This window comes from Siphateles boraxobius, unplaced genomic scaffold, assembly GCF_051911475.1.
Source record: "Siphateles boraxobius isolate OS27281-9 unplaced genomic scaffold, OSU_SipBor_1 94, whole genome shotgun sequence".
Lineage (NCBI taxonomy): Eukaryota > Metazoa > Chordata > Actinopteri > Cypriniformes > Leuciscidae > Siphateles > Siphateles boraxobius.
Genome location: NW_027509224.1, coordinates 940,001 through 952,092, shown reverse-complemented (window position 1 = coordinate 952,092; position 12,092 = coordinate 940,001). Strand labels below are relative to the sequence as shown.

The 12,092-nt window shown below is 39.4% G+C and overlaps 1 protein-coding gene across 1 annotated transcript in view; it reads left to right on the top strand.

Annotated features, from left to right (window-relative positions):
• The first annotated feature begins 7,365 nt into the window (after nt 1-7,365).
• Nucleotides 7,366-12,092, top strand: part of LOC143733279 (pleckstrin homology domain-containing family G member 1) — a 62,301-nt gene continuing 57,574 nt past the window's right edge. Inside the window, exon 1 of the mRNA XM_077224922.1 lies at nt 7,366-7,710. The gene's annotated coding sequence lies outside the window, so the exon portion shown is untranslated. The remainder of the gene's footprint in view (nt 7,711-12,092) is intronic.

Below are 12,092 nucleotides of genomic sequence, written 5' to 3'. Positions count from 1 at the left end.
TATACTCTATTATTTAGACTCTGTACAGCTTCAGTTAAACTGGATCATGTCTATTACTGAATCCCTTTGAAAGAAGAAGCCCTGTGTTTTTTGGCAATACTAACTAAACAATCACAGTCTTAAGATTTCCTGGCTTTTACATGATGGTTTTTGACAATGCACACAAAAAAAGTCCAGGATGGACTTCTTAAGACCACAAAACTTAAACTGGTGTGAAATAATGTTGAAAAAAATAAAAAATCAGGTCAAAACAAAGTTTCCTAGGAGTTTGTTTTAGGAGTTTGAAAAAACTTGCCAACGCGAACTTTCCAGAAAAGTTTTCTCCTGTTAATAAACACCTTCGAACTTCCATTGGTCCTTGGCAATTACACAATCCGCCTTCTTTGACGTCGAAATCTTCGCAAGTGAAAACATGAACACATTGGAGAGCCGCTTTATAGAAGAAACCGAAGTTGAAATTCTAACTGTAAGAGACACTGACACTTTTTTTTCATGTTTAATACTGTAAAGCTGCTTGCTTTAAATTCATACATTGTATAAAAATGCTATATAAATAAATGTGCCAAACTGCAGAGCTGGTGCAAACATATCCTCCTCGCTATGATCAGATGCTTTCTTAGCAGCTGTTTTCTCACCGCTGTCATTATTGTTGCGTGTCGATTTTTGTTATTGAGAGTAAAGTGTGCATGGTGGGCGGCATCGGATGTTCACTAACAGTTAACTTTTTTTTTGTACAAAAAATAACTTATCCATGAGTATGTCAGGTTTACCAACCTTGTATCCACCTAACAAATCATCTATTACACTGTAGGAACCATCTAGTAACAACCTGACAACCACCCACAGAATAAATAATTAATAAATAACAATAAAAATGGGAGTTTTTCTGTTGAAGGCAGAAGGAAGTTTAGAGAGAATATTTGGTTCATCTGCTGTCTGTTTGTGTCTCAGACTGCTGTGTCAGGACATTTTTTACATTTTGAGATATTCATACTTTTAGCTCGACAAACATCTGGGCCCTGTTACTTCTTTGTGAACTCGTATACATGTCTAAGAGGAGTTTTGACACAGATAACCCTTCATTAGTCAGACATGTGCTCTCCTGTTTAATGGTTTTGGTCGTCCAGCCAACAATGAAAGCAGAAAACCAAGCCCAAATGAATTACAGACTTTCTCTCTCTTCGTGTTTTCACATTTCAGATTTGTTGGGACAGGGAGAGACTTGTGTCTATTATGAAGTATTCACAATTTTCATTTTCAAAATATTTGATCTGAATGATCAGAGCCCTGAACCACATACAGAAATGGTCATAATGTAGAAAAAAGACAATAATTTACTTATCTTAGTATGATTAAAAACAAAACCCAGATAAAACATATCTATACTATGAAAAAAGCATAACTTTAACTCATCCTCAACTCTCATCCTTACTGAAAAATTATAATTGAAACTAAGCCGCATGCCCATCCACAGCTTTCTGACATCAAGCATGTGAATACATTTTTATTGTTGCACAGCAACACCCTGACAGTCAACCACAACTTTCTAGCAACTCACTTAGAGCCTCTAAGTATCCTTTAGGAACCACATAGCAACTTCCTTGGAGCCTCAATACACTAGCATTGTTGTGCTGAGTTTTGTACAGACATCAATCAGTCACAAATCTAAAGTTAATATCTCTATGCACAAGCAAACCTTGAAAGATAATCCAACTAGGAAACCCCATTGCAGAGTCCAGTGATACTTTTGACTTCAGTTTTATTTGGGTTGTATTTTAGTGACTGTGGTTTCAGATTTTAATACCAAACACATGGGATCCCAATACTGGCTTACCCACACCATTTTTATAAGTGTGTGTTAAAAACCGCTGTCTATTTCTGCCTCTGTCCCTAAAATGAGCTTTTTATGTGCTCCATATATGTAGCTCCTGTGTATGTGTTTAATGCACTTTTTCAGTAATAAGTAACAGTAATAATGTACAGCAGCGTGATTGTGAAGGATTGATGTTTGTTTGTAAGTCAGTATAAAAAGTTTTGAGGTCATATCCATTAATTACCATATGACTGAGGTCTCTCCAAGATGACATCACATCTTGTTTGCTTCCCAATCTCCAGAAATCCGGAGCAGGAAGTAGGGAGCTTCCTGTTGCAATGTGAACGTGCTGTTGCGGTAGTCACCTGGCCTGTAAACAGAGCACTCATGCTCACTGTTGTTTGGCTGTCGAGAGTCTTTCTGATGAGTAATCAATGAATCACTCAATGGCTCGTAGCCAATCAGAAGAACAAGATAACTGTCATCCCCCTCCCAACACTATGGCAAATTATTCAATAGTATATTTTAGCTGATGTCACATTATGATCCATTTCCTGCTCATGATTTTATCTGAAATGTGTGGCTTATTTGTTTTAACAAGCTAGTCACTGAAAATGTTTTGACGTTATCAGTGGGCAGATGAGTCATTTAATCTAAATAAACTGAAATGTTCTAAATGGTAGATAGCAACATTGTGCCGACTTCTATTATATTTTGACTTGCACATTATACTTTAACCAGGTGCAATTTGATAAGATTCCAGTGACAAGCAATTTGTCCACACTGAATGCGAAAATTATAGGCGTGTTTGACTTCATGCGGTGCAGTGCAGACTGGTCGCCATCTGACTTGAACCAGTGCATGTTGGTTAAAATTTTACACTGGGAGAGAAAGTGCTTGTATTGCTTCCGACCTCCAGCTCTTAATTACTCACCAAGTGACAAGGACCATTTGTGGTCACAGGGCGAGTTGGGGATCTCGATTATGAGGTAAGGTGGATGGTCAGGGGTGGTGCATGTCAACTTTATCACCTCAACCTGCTAAAACGCTTGAATGAGGGGACATCGGTCGAGCTAGCAACAGCAATTTCGGTAGAGTATAATCTCGGACCAGAAGCAGCTATCCCAGTCAATCCGCTCGCTCTGGTCCCGGGGGTAGAAGAGTTGCAGATGTGTTCTCACCCCTGCCCGGTCGCACCAACCGGATGGTGAGGGTATGTGGTGAGGGGGGGCATGGCAATACGGTGTCTGCATGGGGAAAGCGAGTGCGGAGACGAATGGTGAGGACTGAGTCAAGTGCATAATGATTTACACCTGTTTGTAATTCCAGTGATTGGCGGAGAGATGGGATAAATACAGCCGGCAGACTTGGGAAAAGGAGGGAGTCGCTGAGCACAAAGCCTTGTTGTCGTGAGGCCTGGAGTATTGATAAGAGGAGGACTCAAATGCAGCGAGGAGAAGAGAAAAGTTTATTAGAAAACTTAGTGAATAATATAATAAATTCCATGTCACACTGAATAATAGTGAAGCCTCTCCGATCGGCGGCTCCAGAGAGAACAGCCCGCAATCCTGCGGACGTGAAGAGAAGCGGAGACCACCGTCAGACAGAGAGAACCCTGAAATGTCCAGCAATAGACGAGGACAGGGACCAGCAGACGAACAGTCCTGCACCGATCCGCATGTCTAGGTATCCTGAACACAGATCACTGGTAAGTAGCACAGCTAACACAAACAGACCAGAAACGCACATGCGACATAAAACAATCCACTGACAAACACTGGTAGACACAGCTGGGGATATAAAGGGTAGAGAAAACGAGCGGCAGGTGGGGAAGATCAGCTCGTTATTGCGCTAATTGCCACCGTCACGAGCTGCAGAAATTACAGGACCAAAACAAACAACAGAGAGGGTCCGGTGACACAGCCTGACCCGTGACACTTGTGTTATATTGAATGTGCAGGAGCATTATAGTTTATGAAAGAAACTAATAAAGATTCTGAAACCTCGCTGACTTGACTTCTTCGTCCTTTTTATTCTTTGCACATTGTTACACATACAATTAATTATGTGTTAACAAAAAGCTTGTATTGGCAACAAGCCAATTAACAAAAAGCTATATAAGACATTTAAAAGAACAGTAAGCCATAAAAAAAAGGCCTTACAGTTGTTAAGTGTGTCACCGGCTTAAGTTTAATACTAGACACAATTTCTAAAATACATTCACGTGAATCTCTGAATAAAACCATTGTCTATTTACATTAAAAACAGTGGAGTCTACTGTTTAATATGTTTAACAGCCATTGTAGTTTGACAAGGAAAGCATGATGGTGGTTCTTCACCCTTTGATAATTATCCATGAGTAAGTCTGGCTGTCCCTTTCTTGGTAAGGTCTGTTAAAGGGCAGACTAGAAAAGAATGTCTATCATGCAGTGGAACATGAAGGCTGCCCCGTGCAGTCTGGAAGTTGGTACCCTATAATGCCAACTTTCACTTAGTATGCCTTTGGTGTGCCAAATAACCTTTTTCCGAGGTCAAATTTCAAGATGTAGCAAGCTTGGCCCAGACTCTCTATGTGCTCTAGGACCAGGTAGGGTTGCTGCCTCACAGTTTTTCTTAATGCAATATGTAAAACATTAGTCTTTCAAGGAAACTCAGAAAAAACATCAGAGAATTGACTTAACTGGTTTGTCCCACCACTTTAGCAGGTTTTAATAGATCTGCTCAACCCGTCTACGTCCTGACTGATGGACTCTGTACGCCTTAACACTTAACACTACACTTGCCTAGTGAGAAAGGGAACTAGTATTCAGCCTCTGGCCACCACTTTTTATGTATGCAAGTATTCCTCCATATGATCTTGCTCTGTCAACTAAGAACTGATTAGCTCAGGCATTGGGTTTGGGGATCTCAGTGTGAAATGCGGTTTCTAATCAAATCCGCCCTCGCCTTATTATTCCATCTGTTCAGTGAACTGCTTCTAGTGGAGGGTAATGTCAGTTGGTGGACGATGTCATCCATGTTGAGAGAGAGAGAGAGAGAGAGAGAGAGAGAGAGAGAGAGAGAGAGAGAGAGAGAGAGAGAGTCTCTGTAATGGAAGAAAACATCTTCATAATTTTCTGAATATGTTCTCACCCTTTACATTGCTGCCCACATTCTCCACCATTTGTGGCAGGAGAAATAAAGCGCTGACACAATATGCAGTAGAATTTTACCCCACAGGGCACTTTATTTGACAAAGGGTTTATATATAAGTTGGTTGGTGTGATTGGTGGCTGCAATGCTGGCTCTGACTTGTGTTGTGTTGTGGTAATATTACCAGTGAACCAATTGTCTCCTTATTAACTTCCCTAGGTCCGTGATGGTGATAATCTTGTTCTGATTTGGCTTAAGCCGAGTTCAGACTGCACGATTTTAGTCCAGATTTTGGCTCGCTGACAGGTTTTGAGAAATTGCAGAAAAATGCCTGAAATCACAGGCAAATCGGTCCTCGTTCACGCGAGTGACAATCACGCAGTGTGAATGAGCAAAGACGCGATCTGAGAGAATCACCGACGAGTCACTGACGCCCATGAGATATTTGGCATGCTAAATATCTGGACCTGTCGGCGATTCACAATCCTGCTGTGTGAATGTGTTCTGACTGAAAACTACATCGGCGATGACCGACAGCCAATGAGAGAGCAAGATACAGGACAGCAGGATGTTCAGGGAGGAGTTATAGACCAGAATATCAGTATTTTAATAGATAGGCCTATATTTACAATTTATATCAAACAGAAACAAAGCACAAACATTTGCATGACCAGCAGCAACAGCAGGACATTTGTAAAATTATTTATTTACCCCCAACTCTCTTTGCAAAACACAGTCCTTGCTCCCCTCGTCTTCCCAACCATTTACTCCTGCATAAACTGTTTATTTTTCTCATTTTCGCTGCAAATCAGCGCACAGACAATTTGGATCGCAATCTTCTTGTAGGCTATAATTTTTAATTACAAATTCAGTGTCGCGCGAGAACTCCGGTCTCACGCACGCTGATCTTCCGTTATTTCCTTATCACTTCTCACGTTTGTTTGGTTGTGAAACGTAGTTTGCAGACCAGGAAGAAGTTGTCGGCGATTCTTTCTTTTGTAAAGTCATGCAGTGTGAAACCTCCTGTCGCCGATCCATCGTGCAGTGCGAACACACCAGCAACTGAATGTTACCCCAGATAGTCATGCAGTGTGAAAACAACAGTGACACAATTATTTTGAAAATCATGCAGTCTGAACTCGGCATTACTCGTCACTGGAGTCTAGGGAGGAGAGACAGAAGAAACAGCCCGATCTCATGAAAGTGCGTATCTATAGCACAAATTTTATTTCTCATGCCATTCATACGCCAAAAATAGTTTTTGCGTGCATATGATACGTAGTTTTCACGTGCATATGATACGCACTTTATGGCATGTAATACGCACGCACTCCACACCCCTAATCCTACCCAAGGGGTTTACAGTGCGTATCATATTCACTGTTTATATGCCAAACTCCTGATGAGCTTCAGATTTTTTTTAATGTATTGGTATATGACATACTATAGTGCTTAGCAAAAAATATTATTAAAAAAGTATTATTAAAAATATGCCTAATACTGGTTCAACTTTAATTTAGCAAAATACAATGTGTAAACTTTTTTTAAATTTTTTATCTACAATTAATCACAGAAACCTGTATGATTAATTAGTTACAAGTTTTAGCTTTATGTTTCCCACGTAGCCACCCTACGTGGGAAACATAAAGCTAAATGTTTTTGCCAGACCTCATAATAACCTGAATCTCACACAAACTCAAATAGTGTTGCCCCTGTGTGCCCTTTGCGGGTGTGTCTATGTGCTTATGGAATTTTTACAAGGACATTTATTATTATTTATGCTGCATTGTATCTTTTGTCATGATTAAGGTCGTAAATATGTTAGGTGTGTGTGTTTTAGTATAAAACTGAAGTGTGATGGAAACACTTAAGTATCAGGAAGCGGGAATGACTGTTGGACTGTACTGAGGGACTTTCCTCAAGAGTGTGCAACAGTTATCCAAACAATGCCCATGTTTTACACCATGACAATGTTTTGCGTCTCATACAATTTCACAGATTTCCTCTGGAGGGTGTTTATGTGTGTGAGGTGAAGTTTTTTCTTCTCTTCTGTTGACTGAAGGTCAACCAAGTGTCTGATTCTTACAGTTACACCCTGAGTATTTGTGTTTTCAAAGCATTGACTCCTGACTGAGCGCTGAGCAGAAATCCCATCTCTACGTCTATCTCAGACTGTTTTCAGATCTATTTATGTATGTGTAGCCTCTTTAAAGTGACCCAATTGTGTGCATGTGTGTGTAGTGAGGATGACAGTTCGCCCTTGGCTCTTTTCTAGCTTTCTTAACCCCTCCGGTTCTCTCCAACTTTCTTTCTCTCAAACTCTTTTTATGTTCCAGTCATTTTACAATTTGCATTGCCCGCAGCATTAACTGTGATCCAGTTACTGCATCACAAAATATAATCGACTGTGTGTGTGTCTTGTGACATGGTGGTGCATCAGGAGAATGATCATCGGATATATGCTCGCTCGCTCTCTCTCTCTCTCTCTCTCTCTCTCTCTCTCTCTCTCTCTCTCTCTCTCTCTCTCTCTCTCTCTCTCTCTCTCTCTCTCTCTCTCTCTCTCTCTCTCTGATCTCATAGAGGTGTGGACGCTCAGCCTGACTTTGAGAGTCAGCCTCAAGTTGTGTGTGTGTGTGTGTGTTTGACAGCAAGCAAGACTGCTTGAGCCCAAGGACATGGAATTATACTTACGAAGGATTTTACTCTCAAGAAAACTGTGTGAATCAGCTCAAAGGGCTGGAAACAGTGGCAAAGCTGTTTAAAAGGTGAGTTTATGGCTGTTATTTATTCATTCACAATGATAATGAAATTTATATAGACTCAGTGTGTAGGTTTATTAGGTTATTGCTCTGACCGTGTTGTACTGGTATGTGTAGTAGTAGGAGTATTTATGTTTTTTTTTTATTTGTGTAGACGGAGGCATTATTGGATTTGAATATTGAGCTTTAAGATGTCATTTAGAAAGATTATTTCATAAAACTCTTTATGAACATCCAACTGGACACAACATATATCCTTAATACATGTGAGGATTACGTTTAAATTGAAAAAAAAAATACGTTAAATTTATCTAATTTATCTTGTTCTAATGATATTTAATTATTTTATAAACCAGATAATGGATTTTTGAACCGATTTTTTATTTCTTCAGCGCACACATATACTGAACACACATTCATATTAGTCAGATGAAGACCATTTCCACCTCCTGTTGACTGCTCACCCAGCATGATCATCTGAGGCCAAACAGCACTTCCTCCATCTCACACACACACACACACACACACACACACACAATCTTATTACACGGCTACCAATGAAAATTGGATGGACAGATTTTTGAAAACGCCTGTGTTAATTTGTTTGAGTGAAGATGTGTGTGGTGGGGGCTGTTGACCTGTTTTAGGGATTGGGGTCAGGGACGATGGCTTTCATTTATCACCAAAACAACGTCTAACATTCACACCAACACACACACAATCATGCAAAGACAAAAAGACGGACGGATGCACACACAGTCACCTGCTGAAATGTTGCCTATTACAAGGATGTATCTGAGAAAATTTGCTTTAGATTTGCATCTGGTGGAGTGTGACGATATTCATGCATGCAAACTTACAACAAATGTAACTCGTATTTGCCCATATAGTGTTAGAGCAAAGTGTTATATATCAGTCTTTGAGAAAGAGTGCAAGAGAGAGAGAGACCAACTCATTTAGTAATGCTGTGTGGGCCGTCCCACCCCTCAGATCCCCGTTGCAGGGCCTGCCACCAAACCTGTTGTCATAACAACAGCTGTCTTTCTGGCAACCCCCACCCCACCCGTCTGCGTTTTGTGTTTTTTACTTTGATATAGTCTGGGGGACAAAATCCAGAATTTAGCTTAATCTGGCAAATTAAATAATATTCAGTATTTAATATAGCCCTAATATAACCGTAACCCCAACACTTACCCTTTCATTAAAATGTTATATCAATACACACATTCCTCCCAAAGATCTAGTTCCTGCCATGTACATAAAAGTTAGTTATTGGTCTGCATGTGTTCTGTGCTGTGATACACACACAGTAGCTGATGAACAGATATTTCATGGCACAAATGTTACTATAAAGGGCAAATACCAATCGGAGCATCCCTATGCAGAGCACTTGCATGTCATAATGAAGCCGTTTGCGAAGGGAGAAAGGAAAGACAACGTCATTTCCTCATTATATTCACAGTTCAGCAAAATCCCCCCATTAGCTTTTCTTACAACAATAATTCTGGTCGCGCTTCATTTTGCAGTGTGTGCACTTGCATGTACTTACAGTGTGCATACCTAAGAAAGTAGTGGACACATGTAACTACATGGGTTAAGCTTAGGTTTAGGGGTTGGTTCAGGGTTAGTGCCTAGTTATTACCCCGTTATTATAATTACTATATTAATATCTGCATGCGGAAGGACTATAAAATAGAGTGCTAGAATTTCTTATTATTGCTTAATATAATTATTGCGAAAAAATATACATTTAATTATGACATTTTTAAAATATGCGTTATATGCAGGGTCTAAAACTAACTTTTTTCCATACCTGCCAATGGCCGGTGACTTCAGAAAATACAATTTTCAAAAACAGGCAGTTATGACACCTAAATTTGATATACTAATGAAAATTCACTGTTCTCTATTCCAATTTCGATACCACAGCTAAAAAAAATAAATATATATATATATATATATATATATATATATATGTCTTATATATTATTAGTATTGAAGTAATCAAATGTAAAATAACACTGTTTATAGTCGTCACTCTATAAATTAACTTTATTCAGTCAAGAGCTGTGTGATTTTTTTCTTTGTTCTTTGATGTTTGATTAACATTAAAAACACAGACAAAAGCAACAGAAATATTATTACTTTAAGACATAATGCACGGATCCAATACACTGATACTGGTACACATCTTTCTCTGTTTACTTTCAATCGTCTCGGACACTCACCGATAAGGGCAGTTTTGACATATGTTTTGTGAATTCGTCCGTTCAAGTGCAAGACAAGAAACAGCCCTGTTCAGTATTTGTGCGCTGTCTTAGTTGCGGCTTTAGTTGCGGCTTTAGGGGCGCATGATTCGGATGTGTGCGCACACAAAACTTTCCACACAGTGCGCAATTAAAAAATTGAATTCCCTATTGCGTTTTCTTGACCTTGAATATTTAAATTGTGATGCAGCACTGGTCCGTCAACTTTCCCAGGCATCATTCACGTTTGTTCACGTTTACGTTTGTTCACGTTTGTTCACATTGCACATTGCATTGTTAGGATTCATAAAAATATTACCGGCCAACTGGTGATTGACACCGTTCAACACTGATTTTCACTCGCATTTGGCACTTGGTGAGTGTTAATTTTAAGCCCTGGTTATATATATGTGTGTGTGTGTGTGTGTGTGTGTGTGTGTGTGTGTGTGTGTGTGTGTGTGTGTGTGTGTGTGTGTGTGTGTGTGTGTGTGTGTGTGTGTGTGTGTGTGTGTGTGTGTGTGTGTGTGTGTGTGTGTGTATTCCCTCTCTGCTCTCAATTGGACCCTGCATGTGGTCACATTTACCTAAAGTATCTACGATTAAACACATAGCTTATCCATAAAGCGTATTTAAACTTCATATGTAATGTATGACACGGCTAAATGTGCGTAATTTGTCACAAACAAAACAAAACCACTTGACTCATTCTGTTAATATTGATATCTGTTTAGTGACCATCGTATGTTCCTTTTGCTAATGGACTTGTGGAAGAACCCTTCTTAAAGGGATTCAGGTCTTCACTTTTGTGTGGAACGCCCCTACAAATAGTGTCCCCTTCCCAAAGTCCCCTTTTGGAATTCACCCATAATGTTTTTTTAGCACAGCTGGAGGTATTTATCAGAATCTAGGACCGCAGATTTGTTTTGAAAAAAGAATAGGGCTGCCCCCTAATAGTCAACTAAATGATCAAGATTTGATTAGTCGGTTAGGCAGAGAAAAAAACACCACAGGAAGTGAAGTCACTCAGTCCATGAGGGACAGATCGTTAACGGCGGCGGGTCCTTGTGGTAATTACAGTGTGTGTTGGCCAGGAAACCTAAATCATCCATCGACCTCAAATATGCCTTATCATTTGAAACATATAAATAATAACTTTACATGGCCGCTCACTTTAACGTTAACCGAGATAAATGTGTGATCACTGCATCACTTTACCGCATCACATCGCTGGCGCCATCACTTGAATTTTTTTTTACTTAAAATACTCCGTAATTTTTTATACAGATAAGAGTAATACATCATTCCAAACTGTCAAAACTACTTTTATTCGTGTACACTCACAATAACAACAGAACGTTGTGCTTCAGTAAAATAAAGAAAACAAACAGGACGTGCTTTCTGCCGTCTCGGTCTCTGTGAACTGAAGTGCATCACATAAATGAACCGAAACTCAGTGCATATACTGTAGGCTACTTGCCTCACAGACAAATAAATCTATAGAAAGCTTGAAATGTCTACTTTTAAACCAACCAATTCAAATATTATGATTATGTAATCCGTATGAAAGGTGCATTTCTCTCTAAAGGCGCATTTACTATACTGAGGAGATGAAGAGTCATCATCGTCCCCTTCATCTTTGCAGCGACACTGACTCAGAAAACACTAGTTTATTAATAAACAATTCAAATGTCCCCCTTCTATTTTTTCCAACACACTCATAATGATTACTTTTCCCAGTGCTCTGCAGCGAGCTTTATGTGTGTGCTTGACCGCGAGGCATATATTCCGACCCCATGTATTTTAATTAATTAATTAATTAATACTAACGTGCGATTAGTCAACTAATGGCTTAAATGAACGACTACTAGTCAACTACAAAAAAATTTGTCGGGGGCAGCCCTATAACATAATAATGATAACACTTTTGTAAGGTGTATATTCTTTTTTGTTTTGTTTCTGTTCCGTCCATGTGTATGTTGTAGTTTCCTCTGTGTGCCAGTTAATCACTAATGAAGTTCACCTGTTGTTCATTTAGTTATCAAACCTTAGTTTCCTTTGTTTATTTGTCCGTTATTGTTGCGGCAAACGTTTTGGCCGTTTATTTACACGACAACTGCGTTTTGGTGGTTTGAAAACACAAAC